General features: G+C 42.6%; 1 protein-coding gene across 1 annotated transcript in view; it reads right to left on the bottom strand.

Moving 5' to 3' along the window:
- zfhx4 (zinc finger homeobox 4) overlaps positions 1-2,611 on the bottom strand; it is an 88,869-nt gene extending 86,258 nt beyond the window's left edge. The window contains exon 1 of the mRNA XM_048266004.1: positions 2,477-2,611. The gene's annotated coding sequence lies outside the window, so the exon portion shown is untranslated. The remainder of the gene's footprint in view (positions 1-2,476) is intronic.
- Positions 2,612-26,414: the final 23,803 nt, after the last annotated feature.

The following is a 26,414-nucleotide window of genomic DNA, read 5'->3' as shown; positions in this document are numbered from 1 at the left end:
GTTACATATTGCATTTAATTTTACCTTTTTAAATTACGCCGACCAAGACTACAAAATAAAGGTTAAGGGAAACAGAATACCAATGAAAGCATGCGGTGATGTGCAAGCATGCAATACGATTAGTTTAAAACACAAAATGCCATGCCAGTGAATGCAACTGTACAGTCGATGTATATTAATTTGTTCGTCATTCAAAATGTGGAGAACATGGATAGGCTACTACATATTACTTTTATCCTTGCACGAATATATGAACTAGTAATTGTAACAGATGCAGCTTCATGAATGGCTTTTGATTCCGGTATCTAGGATATTTATATACTTTTAAGAATGATTGAACATTTCCAGGCCTTCACACCACTGAAAATAGTATGACCTCTGGTAAAGGAGAGTGGTACTCAGATAAAGTATGTGGCAATATTTTTATATCATGAACAAAATCATAGTGAGGCATTAGGTGACAATTCTGCCTCAAAGTTGCATTTGGTAGCACGATTTCTAGCTGTAGTCTTAGTCTTTAGTCAACTAATGGTCGCCATAGAGAGAAGACCCTGCAAGATGTTAATCGGGGGGAAAATCAAGAGATCGCCTCTCCTTTATGAAAAAATCGAAGGAGGTGAATTGAGTGAGCTAGCTTTCCGGATCTCACGATAAGGATGCTAGCAGGACTGAGGTTGCACCGAGGCAAAGTCCTTCAGTCCGGTTTTAGGATTGGTATGTCACAGATTCTCTCGGTCTCTGGCTCGGGAGAGATGGTCAACGGAGGCGTTGCTTTTTCACCCCGATTCATGGCTGCTGGTCCTCCGGGGAATCCTACTGCCAACCCCATGTGAGCTCTTATTAGGACAAGGGAATAGACAAGAGCGGGAGTCCGCTGTAGGAGGGACAGAAAACGCAAGGAGAGTCCCACCACAAAGCTACTTTAATGTAAACTAAATACATCGGACTAAAGGTTATTTTAATGTTTGCAAATGTTGACGAGTGCGTTTAAACTGTGTTCTGCGTGCGGAGGACTTTGAAACTATTGATTTTAAAGAGCTCTCATCCTTTGCAAGTATATTTGTGCATGCTGACTGGTGTAATTATTGCATAAGGCAGAGTTCTTTACAACGCTTTGAGTTGCTGTTCTATGTAAAAAATGGACAAAGTAAGAATTTAAAACTGATAACGTTTGTGAGCTTCTGTCTCCACCCTCCTTTTCCCTGCTTGCTATGCTTCTCCTAGAGCTATTTACCAAAAGACCGTGTTAACTAATATCAGCCTCAATATGAATATATATTTTTTAAATCTGCTGCTTAATACAGATGAATATCTTTATATTCTGTATGGATATGTGTTTTATTCCTTGAGCGCCGAGCCTGTTAAAACACTGTTTGTGAAATGGGGTCATATCTGATGATTTTCCACTGACAGCCCATTATCCATGATCTAGCAGAACTACATTTTAGTATGTCTATGTTCCTATCTCGAATGGTTTCATTGAAACGTTACTATTGTATTAGATATTATATATCATACAACATTAAACTGTCTTTAGTAGCATATTAATGATATCTTACATTGTTTATATCACGTGCATTTTTACACTTAACAATTTCCCTCACCAACAAAACACAAATTGCAAAGTTGATATAATTTACATACCCTGTAGTCCAGCAATGTTTTAAACCATCTTTCTCGTTTTTGTTCGACTTGATGAAGTTATGTGCATAAGTGTGTCCCTCCTTTAAGATAAGGGGTTTGAGGAAAACGCCTGGCGCCCTCTGGGGTTGGAGAGGTCATGTTCTGACAGAGAGCGACCCTTTCCCTACCACGAAATCTGGTCAAAATAACCTATTCTGTGAATACATATCATCTAAGCAATCCGTGAAAAAGTAAACCTGACAAATACTACAACTTTGTGAGACAAACACGAGAAGAGGCCCAGCGTGTAGCCTACCTATAGCTAATATTATCGCCAACTGTTTAATACTGCAGGTAAAATATAAAAATAAAAATCAATCCGCTATATGCACATAAACTAATATAATATGAAGACCATTAAAAGAAAATCAAATCGGCATCCACTTTTAGTTGAATGGGGATGAAGCTGTACAGGTGACTGGTCAATATTTCACAATACTGTATTAAACACAGACCGAACCTATCATCAGATTCCAGAGAAAAGTTATTGTCTAGCATTACATGACGCGCAATATTATAATTTTTTCGCATTTCAATTAACCAATTTGCAAGATGTTAAATGTTGAATATCTCTTTCTAAACGTCAAAAAAACGCACAAATTCCTTGGAGATAGTATATTTTATGTGTATAAAAAACTGCAAGACGACTACTTTCCCCCGTCTTGTGTTTTCCGTAACCGATTCAGTAGACATCGATAAATGCAGAATTTCTTTCAAATGTTTAAATTGCTTATATTATGTTTCCGAAGCGCACTTACAATCCCAGCAGAAATTGAAATAAAACATGAACTACCTTTGTTATAACAGGGTATCCCGTATCCGTCTTTCTTCTCTCTGATGCTCCTCATATAGCATATGGAAACTCTTGTCAAAATGCCTAGATTTGGCACATTGTCATTGAATAGAAAGGAGCGCGCTGATGCCGGTACAGAAAATGGGAAAGTTGAGGATAGGGGGCTGCCTCCCTCAATGCGGACTTATCTAACTTTAATTTAATATTCAGCAATCATTCCGAGACGGCATACAATTCTAAGGGTTTTAATGGGGAGCAAATGATTGCTTTTAGCCAATATTTTATGATCCTACAAATAAGGACAGTTTTGTGCACTAATTTTTTCGCCAGTAGGCTTTTTAAACCATTTTGCATTCTTGTTTAGTGACGGACCAAAGGTGACAAACGATTATTTGTTTAGTAATGTTACTCAAAACAGTGGGAATTTGCGAACACTATGCCAAAATCATTTCTAACGTAAAATCGAGATCCATAAACGCTTGTTTGTAAAACAGTGGACCTTAAATCAATGTATTGGGACATTTCAATCGATTATATAAACGAAAATCCATACGCGACATGAGACCAGTATCAGCTTTGCTTTTCTTCCCCTTTGAAGGAACCAGGGGGATAGACTTGACTGTGGTTTGAAATAAAGCGTATCAGAGTAGTTGACGATCAAGTTACATATTTTGTAGCCTAAGTGCTTCCATATGCAAAATGATAGTCCCCTGAATGACAATTATAGAAGTGCTTAATCAAAACAAGCAATAAACATACTTTAAAGAAGACAACAGTAATTCTATCCACATTATTTTAATGTCAGATTGCAGGAGGCTATCACATCAAACAATAAGCAAGACCTCAGGGCATAAACTATGCATAACCAGATATGAGCTTAGGACGTCATGAATGGCACACCGTGTTCAAGTTCACGGGTGGGATCTCTTGTACAGGCATTGGTTGCACTGATCCGTAGGTTAAGAAAGTTAGAAGAACTGGTTTAAAATCAACGCATGTCAGTCAAATACATTTACATCCATCACAGACCTTGCATGTTGAAGCCAGTGGCGAGGGAGGCGGCTGTGCGCACACCGCGCCACTCTGTGTATTTGATAAAGAAAATCAATGCAAGTGACTGTAAAGTATTTAGCAAGACGTTTGTGGGAACGGTTTGTTGAAAAGTGACTTCAGTTGGCCAGTCGATCTAATCAGGAAATGTACACTGAACTACGCTCGTGCACACGCTTTTGTTGATGTAGCTCATGCCATTGAGTGTGTTCACCCCCCGCGCGCCCTCCTGCTTGGCCCTTGCACTGGGCTGCGCGGATCTTTTCATTGTTGATCCCTCTTTAATAGACAAACTCTTAGAACAAGCCTCTCTGTCAAGCCCACATAGATTGGTTTGTCTGTTCATTTTTCCGAGCTTCATTAAAGAAAACCGTGGATTTGGGTATACACCTGTCTCGCCAAGTGTCCAAAGGTGGTGGAAAATGTATGTTTTTTTTCTGATGCACCTGCTTTCTTTGTTCTTATTTTAAGGTCTACAGTGGTGAGACACAAATAAATATTACTGCAGTGTGTGACATCCTGTTCTTTAAAGTTTTCATATCATCAAAGCCACAATTATATATGCCAATCTCACTGCCATAATTAACAATTAATTTAATTAATTAGCCAATTATGGCAATTTACATAATTTGCATATCATGATTAAAAAATGAACCCCTTAATTAGGAGCTATTAGTAAAAGATCACCTGTTAAATAACTAAAACAGTTGTAGGTGAGGAATACACACCTACTAATAATTTTACCTAAAATTAGCATTTCCTTAGTTGTTACACATATTTAAGATTTGTTTCTGTGAAAATCTAATTATATACATGATTATCCATATTATGCGCATAATCCATACATTTGTGGCCCTTAGTGGACTCCAATCAAGTGCTAATATAAACAGAGAGAGTGTGGCAGTTAGTCTCCGGGGGCCTCGTAGGTATCCCTCCCTCCTCTTGCACTCAATGGTCCGTCCTGCCTGGTAAATAAGGCGGCTACAAGCGGTCAGCAGTGGCCAAAGGAAGAAGTCAATTCCATGGCAACTTGACAGCTAAGGCAAATCCATCCGTCCATCCAGATTGAATCAGAATCAAAGCAGCCAGGCTACCACGGCCAGCGGAGCGGCCCCACTACTGCCCATTAGGCTTATAACACACAGGGAGAAACCCACTGATTTGGGTTGTCATCACTAAATAAAAACAAGCAAACCTATCCCTGTGTTTATGTGCTGATAAATAAGATACTAAACAAACAGGTTAAATTGTATTTTAATGTGTTCTTTTTTTCAGTGAATGATCTTACCCTGTGCATTTACAAAGAAATCATTGCTAGGCTCGGTTATTGCATCTTTTGCTGTACCGTCTAAAGTTTCCTCTTGTTATATTTTCAAAATTATAAAGCCTGCAGTAAATAAGGGACATTAAAAAACAGTACTAAACATAGCATGTGTTAGCAAAGATTTGAAATTGTTAATGTAAAATACTTATTAATATTTAGCTGACAAAATTCTATGTTGTTACACTTTTACCTAAAATGTAGTTATACGTAAGACATGCACCAATTCTGCTCAATCATAAAATTTGACTTTTTATGTAACATCCATATCACACTCTCAATTAAGTACAGTCTCTGAAAAACAATCCGTCAGAAAGCATTACGTGTGAGTAGATGAGTGTTGATCTCTTCTGAGATTATGTCTCTTGCACTGAAAATGGGAAGCTCTCTGACTACCATGTCTTGTATTCATGCAGAAAAGGTGCCCAATGACATACTTAACTTATTGTGAGCCACACACACCAGTCTATGATGAACCACTGTGCCAAATAAGCTATTTTAAGGAATAAGATTGCAGAAAGATATGGACAGAATATTTTGTTTATATCTACATGTATGTGTATGTGTGTGTGTGTGTGTGTGTGTGTGTGTGTGTGTGTGTGTCTGAGAGAGAGAGAGAGAGAAAGAGAGAGATGAGAGTGAGAGCTTCACTTCATGCACACAGAGGCCTAGGGATGGAAGAAATGACAGGTCATGGGAAAGAGCATACCACATTCCACAAAAAAAGCCTTGACAGATGAAATCGCAACAGTTAAAAAATAACAAGGTCCCGTATAACCTTATTAACAGAGAGTATGCATCCTTTACCATACACTTTCTTTCCTTTAGAGGAGAACATTTTTCTTATCCTATACTGCAATATGGAGATAAGTAACTCAATCTGAGAGTGCCCTGATAAGTGTCTGCAGTGTCCTGGTTCTCGATGGCCGTGGCCATACACAGGCTGGCTGGCTGGCTGGCATCACTGGAGCCTGGAGAGCAGCCCGGATGAGGAGAGCCTGTCGCACACACTTTCCCTCCCCATTTCAAATGTACCCAAGGGCCAAATAGCGGGGGAACCAGCCCTCAGTGCCTGAGCGAAAAGAGCCTGGGATCTGTTTGCACAGATACTGCAGCCATGCCAACATGGAGGACAAGGCGTCAGTAGAGAGGGAAGGAAGGAAGGAGATGGAGGAGGAGGAGGGGGGGAAGTCCAGCCACCCGGGCTGGATCCTCCTGAGTGGCGCTCGGCCGTCAGGCATCCGCACGCACGTGGGGGATGATGGTGGCGGTGGTGGCGGGCGACAGTTGCGGCTAAAGAGAGGAGGAATTGTCGCGAACAAGGTAAGTGCACTGAGGCTGTCCACTGGCTTTTGTTTGAGGGTGCCGATGTTTTGAGGGGCTGTGTTGACAGGCGCTGGTGGAGGATTTTTTTTTTTTCCATGGCGAGCAGTTTTTGTGCTTTGATTTCCTGCCTGTGATACATCGGCGGCATCTCGTGTACCCTATTATTTCATTTCATTTCAATGCTGCCTTGCCTGCTCCTCTCTGCTCCGCGCCAGTCACATTGCCTTTAAAGCTGCACGGCGAAAACACTACATCAAATATGAAAATGTCTTTGCCTTCCTATCAGCCTTTCTTTCCCTATGATAACCAAAGACAGAAGACAGAACAGAACATACATATGACGCACAGATGTGTTTAGGGATGAGAAAATATGTCCTAAAATATTAAACTTCAGTATGTTTACAAGGAGAGAGATAAGAGGCAGCCTACTACATTGCTCCATGCAACAGATGACCTTGCATCTAATTGGGGTTTGCCTCGACTGAACCAATCCACCAATGGACACATGTGGTGCATATGCAGAGATGCATATATTCATGTGGACACTCTCTTCATCAGCCATTTGTGTGGACTCTGATGCTCATTGTCTGATAGGGTTGAAAATGAGATAATTTGACTTTAATCTATGAACCGATATAATGGTGTTAAAAAAGAAAAGGGAAAGAAAGAAAGAGAAAAAACGAGGGATGAGATTGGCCTAGGGAGGAGTGCTGCTCCTCTCTCACCTGGTTGGAGATTGGGCTTAAATCACGCGGGCAGCTTCAGACAGAGAGGGGAGCATCTCGCCCAAGTTTAATAGGGAGACAGTTAATAACCCTTTTTTATCCGCACGCACTATCAATCACACCTGTCAGCACCCTGCTGAATCAAAGCAAAACTGTTCTTCACAGATGACTGATTAGAAACGCAAAATCACAAGATCCATCTTCATGGTCACTTTTATTATAGTCATTTTTAAACTGACAGCAACCTGCTCGGTTTCAGAACACTGCGCATGGCAAGAGATTGTCTCTCGCAGCAAGACCGAATGGGAAGATGCTGCAGAATGGGAGAAAAAGTGAGAGAGAGAGGGGGGCTAGAGAACCTATTGTCTGAGGGGAGTGGAGTGCATCCTATGCATTGCTTTTGCAGATATACTAAAAATACATATTTGTGTTACACACCTCCCTCACACATATATATCCTGTACAAATAATACATATGTATGTGTTCTTTATCACAGAGAGCAGCAAAGGGGGATAAAAATATAATCAACACCAAAAATGAATTGCGAAAGGCATCCCCATCCACCAAGGAAGAGCTGTTGTGATTTTACTTCAGCCTTTGTAGAGGGTGTGTACATATTAAATGTCACATTCAAATAATCAAGACACATCCAGACAGGCTGATTCCTGAATTGAATAGGAATGCTGTGTTATGGGAAAAAAGGAGAGAGGACTCTCTCCGCTGTCTTCGTCAGGCTCCTGGGGCTTAGTGATATGCTAATCGTAATTGACATCAATCTAGAAATCAGTGGAGGTTACATGTGTCTTAGGTTATATTTATATCCACAGGAGGAAACAAAAGAAAGTGGGTCACGCAAAACAAGCAAATGCATTTTTTTTATCATAGAGAGACCTGGAGAACAGACAAGCTGCCATATTTAATATGCTGCAAAAACAACTGATTGAGCAGCTTGTCAAAATATTAAGGCTCAGACATGAAAGCTTAAAAAAATCGCCTTTTGCACAGATTACTCTATTTAACAAATGGTTTCTTTGTTCAACTGCCTTTGACTTATTTACTCATGCCAGGCATCTACATAGACTCAACAGACAACTGCTCTGTATTTCTTTTCCTTTTGTAAAAAAAAAAAACATTACATCTATAGATCACTTCTGTAGAATACAGATGATATATGAAGTCGCAAACTGTCAAACTGAAACCACAACAATCACAAACCAAGACCTAGCCCAGGCATGTTTAAAAATATGTATCATATTAAAATGTATTTAGACACACTGTAAGACAGAGGAGCAAGAAGGCTAACACTGCATTTTGTGCATGTGGTCATGCTTGTGATTGTATGTATGTCTGTGTGTCTGTGTGTGTGTGTGTGTGTGTGTGTGCGTGTGCGTAATGACCCCGTGTGTATGTGTGTGTGAGTGTGTGTGCAATGACCCTGTGCTTTGTTTGAATGTGCTTTGAGTGTCTCTCTCTCTCTCTCTCTCTCTGTGTGTGTGTGTGTGTGTGTGTGTGTGTGTGTGTGTGTGTGACGTTACTGAAAAGTCTGAGGCTGCAGCCTTCTCTTTCTAAACGAATGCACATGATTGCCTGTCAGATCAGGAGAACCTGGATGACCTGGTGGTTTTGATTATCTTGCTGACATTAAAAAAGCAGCTCTCAGAACCCTGGGAAGTTGCTGTAAAATTGAAATCTCCCCCGTGAACGTATACACACGCTTGTGTGCAAGCGCACACGCACGCGCACACACGCGCACACGCGCACACACACACACACACACACACACACACACACACACACACACACACACACACACACACACACAAAGACACAAATACACAGACATGCATGCACGTTCCCACATACACAGATGTACACACCCACACACACACATACACACACACAGAGAATCACACAGACCAAATAGCAAGTATCTGTGTGTGTGTGTGTGTGTGTGTGTGTGTGTGTGTGTGTGGTTGTGTCTGTGTGTCTGTATGTAAGGAAACACAAACGCTGAGTTGAATGTAAACACATATGGTACAAATGTAACCGAGACAAGATACAGAAGACCACATTTTTCGTTTCCTTAAACTCTCCCAGCAGACCTATAGCGTTCTCCATTTCCTGCACACAGGCAGATAGCATGGCAGCAACATTAGCCCCACTGCAAGACCAGAGGAAACAAAAACGGATGTGTTTGGCATACGACTCGTCCAAAGCATTTGAGCGAGCAATCAAACATCACTGCAGTGTGTTTCACGTCGGGCCGAAATGATGACAAGCGCTAACTAGCATGAAATTCCCCAAAGATTAAATGTCCTAGGATCAGCGCGCCGTGTCTCCCCTCCTGCCATCCACGGGAGGGGAGCACAGGAAAGACAGATAAATCCAGAAGAACCAAGCCGCAACGCTAGCTGAGGGGCAAACCAAGACAAACAGCACATCAAACCTTAGCCTGCAAAGCCTTCTTTTTATCCCACCGGCATTAAACCCCAGACACACACACACACACACACACAGAAAGAGAGAGAGAGGGGGGGAGAGAGAGAGCAAGTGAGTGTGTGTGTGTGTGGAGGGGGTGTTTGAGAGAAAGAGAGAGAGGGTAGTGAGTTTGAGAGAGAGAGAGAGAGCGACAGACACACACACATATACACACACATAGAAACTTCAGACATATAGACCTGGCCTTTAGTATATTTCCTCCTCAACAAGTTAAAACCACAGCCAGCACAGCCAGTGGATTGAAGCACAAAAACAGACACAGCAATTCCCACACCATACACACACTCTTACACACACACACACACACACACACACACACACACCTGCCTTCTTCCTTTGTGTAGCCTCTGTCTGTGGCAGCTATTCCTGTGCTTGCCTTCTCCCCTCTCCTCTCCTCTCGTCTCCCTTCTCCAGCGGCGGGGCTGTCTCCTCTGGATGCCGGGGCAGGGGGCTGATCTCGGCAAGGAGGGATGCGGGCGAAAAACGCAGGGCTAGCTAGCTCCAGGTAGCACCAGGGTGCCGGGGGTCCGGTTGGGGGAACAACGAGGAGCGCGGCACTGAGGGGGCTTGGCGGTGGGGGGTGGGTTGGCAGGCAGGCAGGCAGGCGTTGCGAACAGAGTAGAGCAGGCCAGACTGGTTAAGTTTCAGCGAGTCGACGAGTCCCGGGGTTCACGCGGCAAAGCCTCCCCCCTTGGTGCTCTTTAAAAGAGAAAAAAAGAGAGAGTGGAGTGAGGGGATGAGGAAGAGCCAAGGAAGCACAGGTCATGTAAAATGCATAAGCTGCATTTAAAAATAATTTAATTCCAGAGCCGAGAGACGCTCATCTCCTGCCACTGAGGATCCGGCTGAGGAGGGATAGGAGGGAGGGTGTGTGTGTGTGTGTGTGTTTTTTTTTTTTTCATGAATGCACCTTTTGTGACAGCCTACATTTCAGCCTCGGAGCACACGAAAATGAAAACTTCTTGTTTATGAGCGCTAAAGCAAATACATAAATAATGTCCGCTGCACACATAAATCCAGAAAAATAAACAAAACAGAGGATTCATCGGAAGAGCTCAAGCTCAGGCAAAAATTCGAAAAGTGACCAATAATATCACACAACCAAACTATTTCTGCTAAGGTTAGTTACACCACTTTATTTGTCCATAACAGCCAGCGTTGGTGATTTACACTTCATATGGAAATCACAGCATCAAGGGTTGCTCCATCAAATCAGTCAGTAGAAAGATAGAGTACGACCAGAGATGAGGCTCTGCCGAAACAGGTGAGGGAGTGTATTTGACATGGGCTGGCTTGGGCATATGCCCTGAATAGTTTAAGGGGTCAGCTTCAGAGGGAGTGGCGCTAGAAGGGCTAATAATGTTTTAATGTAATAAAGCTTTGCCATAGGCTTTAGCAGAACAGCCCCTCCACCACTTCTTCACTCAGAACATTATAAATTCAGATTTTTTTTCAAAAGCCAGTGTTTCTCATAGCACTGTTATAGACCATAATTATGTTATACTTTTGACCTTTCTGCAAAAAAAAAAAAAAAAAAACATCCTTTAACATCATAATACGATCCATTTTGAAGTAGAGGCGGAATGCAAGATGCCTCATTCAGTGCATTACAACTCTGAGTTTGCCAAGTAAAAGCTCTTCTGTTCTTTATTTTCACTTCATGTTCTAAAATAAAAGGGCCTTTGTTGTCTGCCTGATTGAACATAATCAAAAACATGCTGTGCTGCAAAACATTATTTTTGAAAACTCTTTTTCATACTAAAGTTCAAATTAAATACAACACAACAGTGCTGATCTGCATGTTTACATCCAGTGTGCGCACATGCCCACGCACACAAACAATAACACACACACACACACACACACACATACACAAACACAAACACTCTCACACAAACACTTCAAGTCTTGTGTAAACACACACAAAAACAGCTTTATGTTGAGCAGGAGGAAAACAAAATTGTAAAAAAAAACAAGAATTTAACATGAGCATAACACGAGAAATATGCCTGTTGCCTTTAATGACAAGCATATGACACAGCACAATACCTTACATTGTGGGTTATTGACCACAGCCAGGCCACGTATCTAGACTGGAGCCCCCTTAAACAACTGTGTATAAATTGTGCGTATAAAGTCATTGGAAGCGATTCCTCAGGACAACCTGTGAGGAAGGCTACCTGCTGACTGTGAGAGGCTAATCAATAACAGGAAATGGAAGAGAGCATGAGGCAAGGAGCCTTGTGAGCAGTTAGCGCTGATAAAAGCCGCCATGTCAATATTTGGGAATAACACGGGAGCAGGATAATAGACAAAGGAGGAGTGTGTATGCCGCCATGTGTTCAAACAGGGCGCTCAAATGAGTGCACCAGAGAGCCCAGCTGCTGCTCCGGGCGAGAGCCCAACGTCATTTACAGCAGGTAATGCCAAACTATAGTAAAATCAATGGGCTCGGCCTGCCGGGGAGAGTGACAGCACTTCAGCGGCTCTGAGGCGGAATGGTGGGGAGGTGAGCGTTCCGCGCTCCACATTCAGCATTCCGTATCCCTTTTCCTGCTCTCCGCTCCAGAGCTGCGTGAGGATGGGAATGCCTCTTCTTTAGGCTTTCATGAAGTGATTTCAGGTGTGTGTGTGTGTGTGTGTGGGGGGGGGGGGGGTCAACAAGGATTCTTGAGGGGATATTGGGATTGGGGGTATGTTTTTTTGCTATTCTTTTTTTAAGCACCAACCAATGTCAATTCAGTATGTTCAAGAGGATATTACAACAAAAGCAAGACCATATGTACTACAGAGTTTTTATTTTGTTTTAAATTAATGCTGTGGTATGGAGTCTATCTGTTTTGTTGATTCAATCACTTCAACAACACACACACTATTCCTGTATATATTAATATATTCTTTCATTCCTAAATTACATTTCTAGAAAGAACAGACACCTTTCAATGCTACCGCAAATTGAGGGATATAATCCAAGAGTAATCTTTCTTGTGTTGCCAGGCACTCAGACCAAATGGCAACATGTCAGTAAGACAATAGAACAGTATCAGCAGCCATGCATTTTAAGACCATTTTAAGATGCTATTTAAGACTTACTATGGAAAACATAATGAAACATAATGTAAGTTTATCGTAAGTCACTCCTGGACATCGCAGTGGGTATTTTTAAGAGCTGTTCAAAGAACAACTTGGTGACATGCTATGTCAAGTTTGCAATATTTCTATTTGTGAAAGAGACCCATGCGATAGTTTAAAATGGACATTTGTTAGTGCCTAGCTAGTTTTGCACTAGCAAGTACTGCATGCGGATGTATGGGTAGATTCAGATATATATAAATTAGCACTGTGTTGAAGTTAGCATGACCAAAGTGTAGATTAAGAGTGACTTCCACTTGTGGTGAGCAAGTGAGCGAGCAAGAAGCCCCGAACTGTACGCAGTAAAAGTGTGAGTGCAGCCCAAGGTTCTCAGCGTGTCCTGGTCTGGCTGTTAAACAGCTGTAACGTCTGGGAGCATGGCGTCGTAAAGTCAAGCCCAGAGCCTCTGGTATGGCGGTGCCACGGCGAGGGCTCCAGGCTTCCCTGCCGCGTGGCTCATGGCTGATCCTCCCCTCCTGCCCCGAGAGCCCGCGCCGCCTGCTTTTCCCATCCCGTCTCGTCCACCGCCGAAATGAGAACAAGAGCAGCCGGGCCCTTTAATATGCACGGCGGTGAATTCCTGCTACGCACGGTGCTGCCACAGCCCCATGGCTGCGGCCGCCCCCGTGCCACGCTGGCCAGCGGGAGCATTGGCATGGCCTCAGCCGGCTCTTCATCCTCTTGCTTTTATGAGTTGGATGGGGAGGGGGGGATGTAGAGGAAAATCTTACCCCAGAAATTAAATAGGGCTAAGTGCTCACAGTATGAGGTTCCGCCTCACAACATGTTCTAAGGCACACATAAGAACATTACATCTACTATGCATGGAGACATGCAGACACTATTAGCCTACACAGGCTCACACAGAGCAACCCGTTACATCACGTAGGTCCTTAGAAGACATTAGGTGTTGAGTATTTTTACATGCATAATACACTAATTACCAGTGCATGACTGTATTTTTCCTACTCTATATACTCAATATACCTCCATCCCCTACCATAGCTTTACGCAACTATCACAGATACAGATTTGTGTTATGTTCAGTTGTACATACCTGTAGGCTATAGTTTAATTACAACAAGAGCAATCCAATGTGTGACCCAGTATATAGCTTGCACAAATCAGCCTGCTTATTCAGAACACAGGAGAACACAGTGTGGCCTCTCATTCTGTCAGCTCATACTGTAAGCTCTCTGTGAATCAACTCTATGGCCTTGACGTGCTGACCGCACATTTGACCAGTTCAGAAACCTACAGTATGGCCCTGATTGGATCAGAATAGGACAGGATTCTGTGTAAGTTGTGTGGGTGCTTTCAGGTCTTACGGGTCTATTCTGTACACATTCTGCGATGCACATGGTTTACAGTGGGTTACTGTAAATATTTTACTAGCTACAAAATGGACTGCACAAGACGGTTTGTGTCACGCTCAGGGAAATGTGCGTGGGGATTGTGTGGAAGCTGTTTTTATTGCAGAATGTTAGTGTACTGTACACAGTCCAGAATGTGTCTGCAGACATAGAGACACAGTACTCATTCTGAGGTGCATGTACTGTACTCTGTGTGTGTGTGTGTGTGTGTGTGTGTGTGTGTGTGTGTGTGTGTGTGTGTGTGTGTGTGCGCGTGTTTTTGAGTGAGGGTTAAAGAGGGTGTGTGCCCAAGGTTTGACTGTCATACTGTGACGGATTGGACATGTGGCTGCAATTGCTGGCTGTTGTTAGGGCTGTATGCCCACATCGCTGTTGTCATGTTGTCTATTTGCATGACCGGCCACTCGTCAGGGACCACAAGGGGTGGGGGTGGCATGAGGGCCCGGTCATCCCAGAAACGGACAGGCCGTCCGACATGACGAGCTCTGACATGAGGCAAGGCGAGACGAGGCAACTGTACCTCGCTGACCAGGTGGGGAGAGGAGGACAAGACATCATCGCAGAGGTCAGTCTGACATATGATCACGTGAGAAACACACTTCACTAAGCACACCTAAGACAACAAGACAGGCATTCAAATATGTCTAAAGACATATTTTCGGGACGTTTCATGAAGATGAGGTGAAGCTTGGTATTTTGAACTGCTCTATACAGCTTTAAAAAGTAATTTTAGCTGAAGCTGTAGAAAATGAAGAAACACACACCCCCGTTCATCTCTCATGTTTATTTATATATATATATATATATATACAAATAAATAAATATCAAATCCAATACTAAAGTATTAACACCCTTATAGGGGAGTGTGTAAAATGAGTGGAATGTGTCTGTCAGGTGAATTTAGGAACCATCTCTCAGATGATGCACGTTCGGCTCCATTCTCCTCTCCCTTACCCTGCTTTAACACCCACGGGAGAACACTTCAATTGGATTGCAATGGCCTGTTAGGGCCCCTTTGATTCCTCTCGCTTTTAAAGAAGAAGAGGGGAATTTCTATAGCTCCTGTCCTGTCATGGTATTCCCCACCTATGGAATAGATGGCACCTCTACTCACCCTCATTACACATTCATGGCTATTCTTAAAATGCATGGGCTAGGGGCATTTATTTATTTTTCTGACTGAACACTTTTCAAAAAGTTCATAACTGCACACGATGCGTACCCCTGCGTCACTGCTCAAAGTCTTTTAGGCTAGAAGCCTTTTAGGTAGCCATTGATCCACAATTTTTTATAGGCTTACAGATTTGGCTGCTTTAATAAAACATTAATAGGCTGTTGGGGGAGGCATTGAGCGTCCATGCAGAATTTTGTTGTTTTTGTGGCAGAACAAAGAACCGCTGATTTCATCTCCTCCTAGTAACAAATTAACAATTTGCTGCACTTTTTCTTTTCAAAAACTCTGTCAGGAGATTTTCAGGACTGGGACTTTGAAGTGTACTGGTAGGAGTTGAGACCTTGTTTCTGCTCGTGCCTTTACAGTGCGCCCACATTCAAAGCTTCATTATAAGCCTGTAAAATGCGTTGGTGTACACAACACCTTCAAGGTTAAATGGATAAATCAGAGACCGTGCACTAACAGGCCAACGCTAAACGCAACCACATGGGGATCCACATGGATAATTGATAAACAGACTGCTTTTGTGTTCGTCTGCATACACAAAAGCGGACTGTGTTTTCACACAAGGAATGCAAAGCAATTAATTGATCTAAGGAAGAATTTCACAGAAGACAAAATGCTCATATTTTGTGTTTGTTCAAAGGGGTAAAACTCCCTTTATGGGACAAGACAAGGACAAAACAAATTGGGTATAGAGAATAGAGTATAGAAGACGGTAATGGAGTCAATCTGCACAAGTAGATTTTTTTAAATACAATTATGTGTACAACTAGAACAGCTGTGAAGACTGCAGTAAAGTTAAGAGGCTATGAAATGGATAGACCTCTGCACAGTTCCCCCGAGCTCGGTTTAAGGTTGTGAAACATCCGTATGCTCATTTTTTATGATTGCTATGTCGGGGAAAACTTTTCCTGAGATACTCTCAAAAGACAAACAACAAGTCGGGGAAGAAAAAGAGAGACACAGAGAGAGAGAGAGAGAGAGAGAGAGAGAGGGAGAGAGGGTGAGAATGGGAAAAGTGAAAAAAAAACACACAACATCAATTGTCCATCTTGAGAATGACATGCTTTGTAGCACCACTGTCATATCTCATCCAGCCGAATGAGCAGCGCGGCTGTGGGCATGACTGGCTCCTTGACGTCCCAAGGGGGAAGGCGCCGTCTTTGGCATCTCTCAGGAGCTGAGCCGGCCTGCTCCGACTTTATGAATTAGTTACTACCTTTGTCCTTTCCTCCGCCTCGCATCTCCGATGAAACTAACACCTGCTAAGATGAAGGTGGAGGCCTTCGAGAGAGGAGCCATCAAATTTGAACGGATTGGCCCCTGTGTACACAGACTAACCTGAACGGCTCACAGATAAAGGTAGAGAAAGAAAGAGAGAAAGAAAAAAATCTGTTGAGAAAAATAAAAGTTTTTTTTTTGCTTGCATTTGCAAATGAAAGGCAGCTGCATTCTCACTTTACCCTCCTCCTGTTGCAATGGGGTTTGGGTGGGGGTAAAGGACTTGGGGTGTAGGGGGTTTGGGGATTTCGATCTCTTTTGTGACCATTTGCTAAGCCTAAAACACTGAGGAGGGAAACAGCAGTTTTTACTGTGTACGCCTGAATGTTAAACTTATATTTAATGTATGACATTTCACACAAATCACCCGGCCAAAGACATGACCCAGGGGTATTTTGCAGATTGCTTTTTCAGTACCCCTGCAACTGTGGAATTATTCTTCCTGAAGAAACCCTTTGAGCCGGGCGAGGTGATCACCCTAGACGGCCACGGCCATCCCGATCTGGAACAGCTCGGAGAAAGTGATATCATGATCGCAGAGCCATGCTAAATTGAAAACATCTTGCCGGCTGGAGGCTGTATAAAATAACCATACATTATATGTATAGTGGAACAGCCCGATTGGGTAGCACTACAATTATACTGTTGTGCTATCTCAAAAAGGCCTACTTTTTCTCTCAGCTCCCCTTCATCTTTATGCAAACACTTTGTGGCAAGGTAAAATGTTACGGCTTGTGCAGCATATTTTGCATGAATTTATTGCATTTTACTATTTATGATAAGACATACCAAAGACCTATTTCATAGCAAGATATCCAATCATGTGTTTAGATATGGCAAAAGCAAGACAGCTGCTGGCAGGGAATTGACAAGCAAAAGAAAATAGCTGATTTCTGTATGTTTTCCCATTACCGTGAACTCACATTTACCACAGGATGTTTGGAGTAGCAGCAATTAGAACGATCACCAACTATTTTTGTTTATTTGTTTTCTATATTATACTGTATATAAAATATAAATTATATACAGTATATATATATATATAAATATCCCTGTGGAGTATACACCCTGTACCTCTTGCACTGAGAGAAGGCAGGCTCACTGAAATTACTGTCGAAACAATGAATTCACAGAGATATTCGTTCCATCTGTGGGATATTCATCTGGTGGGGAGACATTTTTTCAAATTTGGACCAGACGGGTCTTGCCACTGCCATGGCTGGTATTCTCCTGTTAGGTTAGTCTGTCACTGGGACTCCAGCCTTTATATAGATACAGTCTAGTCTAGTGTTTACAGCTCCTCATCTCTCCTCATCCACTCCACGACAAAGTGTGCATAATTACCAGTTCCTCTGCTCTCTGATGAAGAACATTTTCTGAGTTAACACTGTTTCAATTGAATAAGGAAGGGGCAAAAGATGAAAGTATACTGTGTATTAGCTGTGTACACTCCCCTTACAACTGTTGTCAACAGAATAATTAACGTTTTCCCCTTAGGCCTGGGTAAAAAAAACCTGTTTCTAATTGGAACTCAGCAGGGACACACCATTAATTAAAAAACATGAGGTTTCTGGAACAATAAGAAAAAAACACAGGAATGATCTGTTTGCATTGCTACGGTCTGGTCTGTTTGCATTGCTGCGGTCTGATCTGTTTACTTTAACCCTCTGCTGCTTTACTGCCGCTTCCGGGTTGTTCTTTATATTAACTGTCACAACAAGAAATCTACAATCATTTATTTTCTCCCCCTTCATCATTTCTTGAAAGTTATGCTTGTGTATAATGGACTGAAGTGTGACAAAAGGGATCATATCAAATTGGGGGCAGACGCCCTTTCGCCAATTTGTGAGACAGACCTTTGGGGTTCTAAGATGGCCAATTACCCATCGCTCTGACAGCATCTTTCTGGAGCTATTAAAAGCAGGCATTGCCGGCCCCGTGTTGGACGATGCAGCTCTGCGGCCTCATTCACATGGAGAGAGAGCCGCTGCTGGACCGGGCCTCACCCGGCCTGCTTTGACCCATGGGCCTTCCAGCCCACCCCCCCAGTGTCCTCAGGGAGTACTGTACCTCCCTCCTACACACACACATACACACACACACACCTGACCCCGAGGAAGGAGTGGGGAGGCTCCTCAGTCAGTGCTGCCTGGCCACCGTTTGTTTTTCCTCCTGCCGGAGTCACTTAAGCCACTTGCTGTGGCGGCCAAGTTCAAGGATATCCTAAATTGGGTGACTTCAGGTCAACTCCGCAGCCCTTGCGGTCCTCTGCTGCCAGCTGACGTACTGAAACCCTGTTCTGGCTCTCGCCAATAGAAACTGGGGAGGCGTTTGAGATGGGGAGGGGACCTCAAATGCATGCGTGCTCATAAGAATAAATATATTACATTTGGCTACGGTGGTTCTGCCTTGTTGCAAATTTCCGCTGCCTAAATGAAAAAAAAATATCCTGCTTTTTCTTCATCTTGCTGACAGTGGATAAAATGCATTACGTCTCTACTAGTCTCTGTGTTGATGTATCGTGACATCATATGTCAACCTGGGTGCGTGCTGCGGACAGAGATTGGATAGTTGTGACACACAACCTGAATCTGTCGCATCGGAATGGGAAAGGAAAACACTTCCACACCTCCCCAAGCAAAAACATTCAATTAATTCACATTGTGCCAAATGCGTTCAGGACGCTGAGCTATCGTTCGGAATCTGAGGCAGGTGAAGTCGCACAAATATCCACACGTCAAACAAATTCCTTCACCATTTTTGATTATTCCTTCCCGTTTCCACCACTAAATTAAAGTCAGTAAACAAACAAAGAGCGTTATCTATTGTTGTATCTTTACTGCTTTCCCCCCTTATCCAAGTTCTGAATAATTACTACACTGATCCATGTTTTTCTGTATCTGACACAAGGACCTCGACTCTGTGAAATGAAAAATAATCATTTGGAATGTTAATGAGGTGAACTATTTATTGCAATACTTTTTCCCCATGCAGCTTTAAATTAAAATCATATGAAAATTAATTCCAAAGTTCATATTGGTGGCTGTGATAATTTCCTCTAAATAGGGTTTGCTAATTTCATCCGTTATCTGCATAAAATCAAATACACACGTTTGATCTCAGACTTGCACTAATGAATGAGCGCATTTTTAATTACAAACACTAAATTAACTTCCGATAAACACTTGGGAGTCAGCAGAAAGTCTGTTCACTTTCACAGGTTTTTCCCAACTCTTAATTTGTTTTCGATAAAAAAAAACCCATGAGATTAACCCCAAACGTCCTTGATGTTCGTGACAGCCAAGCAAGGATAAACTCATGCCTGTAAGCCTATAATATCACGCAAACATCATCCTGGTATAAGACAACATTCTTTTCCCTCCTTTTTCATTAAATATCACTTTGGACTCTTTTAAATGGAGCCCAGTATTATGCTATCTTTATCACAAAGGCCCAGCAGGGAGTCACACCATACCATTATGTAAAACTATGGATTATGTTAAAACTTTATGAATACTGCTGTATGCAGACGCGTGTGTGTTAGTGTCCGTCTGTCGCTGCATACGTCCATCTATCTTCCCATCTATGTGTCTATCAGCAGGCTGAGGGTAGAGTAAGTAGGAAGGGGGGAAATACCCCCCCCCCCCACACACACACACACACACTTAAATAATGCACATACATTTCCATACATTGAGGGGGGAACTTAAAGGGGCTTAAACCCATTTTCTCCAACACACCCCAAACACCAGCAGGGGAAAAAGATGAATGTGTCTGTCCATTTTTTCAGCTGGTGCTGAAAATCTTCCCATCGCTATATTTATCTTCATAAAAAGGGGTGCCACGGACTCCACTGGCTACTATATCACACCTCAGTTGCACATGTTTAATCCGCACAATGCATTACCATAAGCCTGCAATGAACACTGCAATAGCCTGGCTACCCAACGACATTGTCTTCTGTGGAGGATAGGGGAAAGATCTTGCTTATGCATTTCTTTTCCCTCCAAATCACACAAGTGCCATAAACTACTCTGTTAATTTTTATGCTACGACTACGCATTCGGCTGAGTTATTTACAGCTTTCCGTTTGGTCTCATTCTTAAAGGCAGCAGCAGTGATTTCCCAGAAATGTTCTTTCCACCTAAATGTGGCTTTTACTGTAAAGATGAAAAAATAGTGTCTTTCATTCTGGAAAGAAATGAGAGAGAGAGAGAGAGAGAAGAGAGGAGAGCCACCAGAGATATTAATAGACAAGGCAAAGTTTTACTTACCAAAAAAGTATTTGGCTTTAAAAAAGTTCCATTTTGTTCTCCCTAGGCCTCAAACAGGGAGCCCTGGGGACCTGTGCACATTTTCTGAGATGAAATATTCGTACCTACGCTGTCTGAACAGCCAAAGAGGAGCGAGTGAGGAGCTCAGTCTCATTAGAATTTCAGGGAAAGCTTTTGGAATTTTTTTTGATGGTGGTGGTGGTGTGTGTGTGTGTGGAGGGGGGCACAGATACCCTGCATCCACATGAACACCCACACACTCTCATACTCACACACACACACACGCACATACACACAGAGAAACCCACTCTCACTCATTCACATGCATGCACACATAGACACACAGGCACATACACACAGGCGGCAGACACATGCACACACCTCTCTAAAAAATAAAAAAAGACAAAAGTGCCTCCTATCTGCCTTTGAGTGTGTGTTCTATTGAGACAGAGGGTGGATGAGAGAGAGAGAGAGCATGATGGAGAGAGAGCATGATGGAGTGAGAAGTCAGCCTGCCAGCTCAAAAACAGGGAGATGATAAATAAATAAAAAAACAGCATATCTGCATGACACACACACACACTAATGCCCATCTCTCCCCCCCCCACCCTGACCTATACCCTGACCTATAATACATACCATACATACATACACACACACACACACAGAAGGTTTGATTTAGCTATGGACCGACTGTGTGGGAACATCTCAGAGTGTGTGTGTCCACACTTGCATTTTTAACCCAGTGAAGCGCTGTGGTGTCTGCTTGCGTGATTATGAGAAATAAAGGTTCCAGTGGGAGTCAAAGCGGGCCCGTCTTCCCGTCATGCTGTAAGTAGACCGGACCAAGCAGAGGCCAGTTGTCAGACAGAAAACGGACGGGGCAGTAACAACAACAGTAGTGAAGACTTAGACCAGACTATTCTCTCTCTCCTTCTCTTTTGATCCTCTTTTCTTTTCTCTCTCCCCTTGTCTCTTTTTTCTTCCACTCATCGACTTGCTCATTCAATCATTCTCTTCTCGTTCTCTCTTGTTCTACCTTTCTCAAACTCTCTGTCTTTCTCTGTCAACCACTCTCTCCTTCTCCCTGTCTACCTCTCATTTTTTCTTCCCCCTCTCTCATTCTTTCTCACTCTTCTTCCCTCTCTCATTCTTTCTCTCTCTCTCTCTCTCTCTCTCTCTGTCTCTGTCCATTTTATCTAATTTCCCACAGTTCACGGGGCAGATGTGTTGTCAGACAGTGGACTGCGAGCGATGATGAATTAGCACCACTGGCCTTGTGATCCACACCCCAACACCACTGATCTGCATCTGTGGAGTGCCGACAGACAGATGCATTTCAGATGAGTCCAAAGAAAACACTCTCGACTCAAACATGGGCAGTGGCTGCACTCGGCGAATGGGGGTGTGGGTGTGTGTGTGTGTGTGTGGGGGGGGTGCAAATACTGTGGGCAAGAGGGAGAGTGAAAGGGAGAGAGAGAGGAGGAGAAAAAACACATTAAAAAGAGAAAGAGAGGAGGAGAGAGGAGAAGGAGAGGGAGATGAGAGACAGACAAGTGAAAGGGAGGAGGAGAGAAACAGAAAGAAAGGACAGGAGACAGAAAAAGAATTAAGAAAGAGAGGAGAAACTGGAGGAGAGAGAGAGAGAGAGAGAGAGAGAGAGAAAAAGGGGGTTCCTTTGGGGGTGACTTTTATGGTTGTGTGTATGGATGGCACTGTACCCTTTCATTAGAGGCGCAGTGAGATCTTATTACCTGGAGCTGTTTGCAGACATGTGTTTCTCATGAAGAGGCCGAGCGAGGCAAATTAATTCTCTGAAGTTACATAGCCAGCACTAGCCTTCCCTTTGAAAGTGGGCATACTGCATTCTACAATCAATACGTCAAGCTATCACAAGCATATGCAACAAACTTTGTGTGATTTCACATGCAAAAAAAGATGAGGGTAAAAAAAAACACAACAAACACAAACCAGCCTTTTATAAATTCGGGGTACATTATTATTACTAATGGCTAAATAAAAGACATGTTGGTTCCAGAGCAAGCTATAATGCTTGGTGATTTAATCTGCGAACACAAACATTGACTTTGATCAAAGCCGTTGAACACATTGAAAATATCGGGGCCTTTGAGCAAAATGCATGTAATTTAACTGCATTAGCTAGTTTTACACACAGCAAAACAAAATAGTCTCTATAATAACAACAACATACATGCAATTACACTGAATCCAAATAAAAAATACACACAATACCATCCTGTTCTACAAACAATTATTAGAAGCTTAAACGGTCTCAGATGGACTTGAGGTAATCGGTGGAGTATTTTGCACAAAAAGTGACACCCAATTTACTGAGATGTCAGGGGCGTTGTGGGGTGTCCCCTGTCCTTCTGCCCCCTGTGTTTGAATGGTCGTGTTACCGTAGCGATTCGCATGTGACCAGCCTCTAATGCAAGATAGCAGCCTGGACACAACTGGCGCACATTCCTGGCAAAGCGCTTTTATTTTCATGACATTTATATGGCGTATATGAAAAATGACATATGTTCGGGAGACGTGTGTGGAGCTGGAGAACCATGACAACAAAGGAGGAGAACGCTGTGAGGAGCCAGGAGGTGGCTGGAGAACATCCACACGCCCGCATGCCTGCCGCTTTGAGGGGGATCACAGCCAATCACAACACTGATAAGACCAAAGGGGGTTAGATTAAAAATGAATCAGACAGCCAGTAATTTAGCTACAAATATGAGTGTGTGTGTGTGTGTGTGTGTGTGTGTTTGTGTGTGGACCTTCCAGCAAGGCTTTATTGGGCTGCTTTAGATTCACTAATTCCCCAACCTGTTACTTTCTACATTTAACGGAAGAACCTCAGAGTGCAATAATCTATAAGATCAAGCTAAGTGATGCATCTGTGGGGGTAACCTGAGCATAAAGATCGAATTGCAGCAATTAAGACGTCAAAATGCTTCACTAATTGTGTTCTAGCTCATCAGCGGCAGGGTCCAGACACGAGGCTATAAAAGAGTAGGCGCAGGAGGAGGAATCCCGCGCGGGCAGAGGGATCAAGTGTTGCGGTGAAGCTGGCCTCTCTCAGTACACACAGTTACACTTACACGGCAATGTTCGAGGCTAAACGACTGAGCTTCAATACTGAAGGGGTGGGGGTTCAAATAATAAAAAAAAATGTTTTTTGGCACAGGATTCAAAATATTCTCTATTCATTGGCTGTTCGTAGGACTTTTGACATCTCTACATTTTTCCATCCCTTATTTAAAGGGCTATTATGAGAATTTATTGATTTACAGAGCTTTTGAAGAAACTAAGCTAACTTCCTCACGAACAGATGGGCTAACATCATGTGAAAGGAATGTAGTACTGTAGCATCACGCTAGCTCCGGTGTGTAAAACCCTAATGTTTTACATCCTACAGTATAACGGCCTTTTTTCTTCCTCTTTTCCATCTGTATTCTACATCTCAGCAGTAACTCTTCGCAATGTCTCTCCTCAAAGTCTTTCCCTGGCACTTCACTTAATAAACCACTACAAATCCCACACCAAAAACTCCACAACAAAGAGACTACCTTGTGTGTGTGTGTGTGTGTGTGTGTGTGTGTGTGTGTGAGTGTGAGTGTGTCTGAGTAAGTATGTGTGCTGCGTTAACTTTCTCATGCTTTACCCAGTGATTTTCTTTTGTGTGACCATCATGGAAAGTCCATTCATAGGAGGAAAGTGGACAGAAAAGTAGAGGAGAGACATTCAGTATGATGAGATTTGAAAAATGTGTTAAAGAAAAAAGTATTAAAGTGCACTAAAGTGCTGAAAAACTGTCTGCTTTTTTACCTTCAATGTTCAGATTTCAGGCCTTGCATGGAACAGGAATTGTGCTTTAAAAATAATGACACCACTCCTGTGCTAATATTTCATCATTTAAGAAGGAAAAGTCCTCTCCCAACTGATGTGCCATCACGTTGATGTTTTTTTTTTTAAAAAAGAGGCCATCTGTTTTTGAATTTCACTCATGTATGCATTACCAATCTCTAAACCCCCAGATTAATAGAGAAATTTATTTTGAGACCTTTATTATATATATATATATATAATAAAAATAATAAATTACATGGATCTGAGGACTTATATTTGTGTTATAGTTTCCAAAAATTGAAAATAAAATGAATTGGCACTTGCATTGTAAATGCAGAGGGTTTTCTCTCTTCATTGGGCCAGGATCAAACGTGTCCAGCAATCGGCCTCTTCACACGCTCCATCTGTATCCCCACATGGCACCTCGCTTCTGCCTCTCTCTTCTCTACTCTACTTTTTTTAATTTTCACTTCTACATCTCTCTTTTTTTCTTTTTTCTTGGTTGGTATGCTGAAAGACTGTGCTGCCTACTTTATCTCCCTCCTTCCTCATCCTTGCGACTTCCGTGACAGGGCACACACACAGCACAGACACACATGCACGCACGCACGCACGCACGCACGCATACACGCACACACACACACACACACACACACACACACTCATGTGCACACACAAATAAATAAATAAAAGGTCACACACACACACACACACACACACACACACACACACACACACACACACACACTGGATCCACTTGAAAAAGCAGGATTACTGTGACAGGTCTCTCGAGCGAGCCAGCATCTGGCAGTCAGCGCATGGCGTTCCTGTGTGCGCTACCCCAACATCGGACCCACTCCAGCAGCTCCGGACGCCCCACCAACCAACTTCATTAAAACAATTATGCCCCCGCAATCCCACCATGTGACCCAGACGTCGAGCGCAAAGCACAGAGCAGTGGGGGCCACATGCTACGCACACGGCTGCACTTTTCAGGGTCTGCAATTAATGTCATTTCGTTAATTTCTCTCCAAATAAGAACCAGTGGATAGGGGGGCAGGGTATTTAACGTCAAAATGGAATGAGCCTAATCTCGTAATTGAGTTTGAACAGTTTGGTTTGACCAGTCTGGTCGTTTGGACAGAGTTCTGCCTGTGCCACAGTTGGTATTTTGAAATAATAACCTCCAGGTGGTTTCATGAGCTGCTGTGATCAAAGTCAGTGGGGATATCTAATAAATGCACTGCAGTCTGGTTAAGGCCATCTGTAATTACTGACTGGGTTTCAGTGACTGCAAATTAAATTACCATTTAAAAGAAAGACTCCAAGCAGGAGTGGGCAAGATAAGGTTTCAGGTATTGATTTTTAAACTGATACGATAATGCACTTTGTGCTTTTATAATTTTGAACAAAACGTCCATTTGCAAAGTCATAATAATGCAATAAGTAGCCCCTATCATTAAGGTGTCAAAAACAACATTTGTCTTCTCTAATTCTATATAGACAAAACACTCCAGGCAGAGACATTTCTCCAACACTGATGAATATAACTAAAGTGCTGAAAAATGGGTCGTCAGTAAACTAGTCAATTTTGGATGGCTGTAATATATTAGTTTCAGGAATAAATCAAAAAATCTCACAAAAAAATAATCACAAAAAACATCTCACAAAAAAATAGGCTTGACATTTCTTACATTCTTTCCTGACACAAACCAAATAGTGTTACATTTCTTCAGTGCCTAAGTTGTGTAAATGTCACATTTGTACAGCAAAATAAATATTAAGCAAAGAAACTAAGAAGAAGCAAAGAGCTAAATAATTGGAAAAAAGTGTCATCAGACTTCTCCTTCTGTCTCTTCAAAATACAGAATTGCCTCTCTCTCTCTCACTCTCTCTGTCTGTGTTTCTGTCTCTCATT

The sequence above is a fragment of the Alosa alosa genome, chromosome 16, assembly GCF_017589495.1.
Source record: "Alosa alosa isolate M-15738 ecotype Scorff River chromosome 16, AALO_Geno_1.1, whole genome shotgun sequence".
Taxonomy (NCBI): Eukaryota; Metazoa; Chordata; class Actinopteri; order Clupeiformes; family Clupeidae; genus Alosa; species Alosa alosa.
This window is presented reverse-complemented; position numbering and strand designations above follow the sequence as displayed.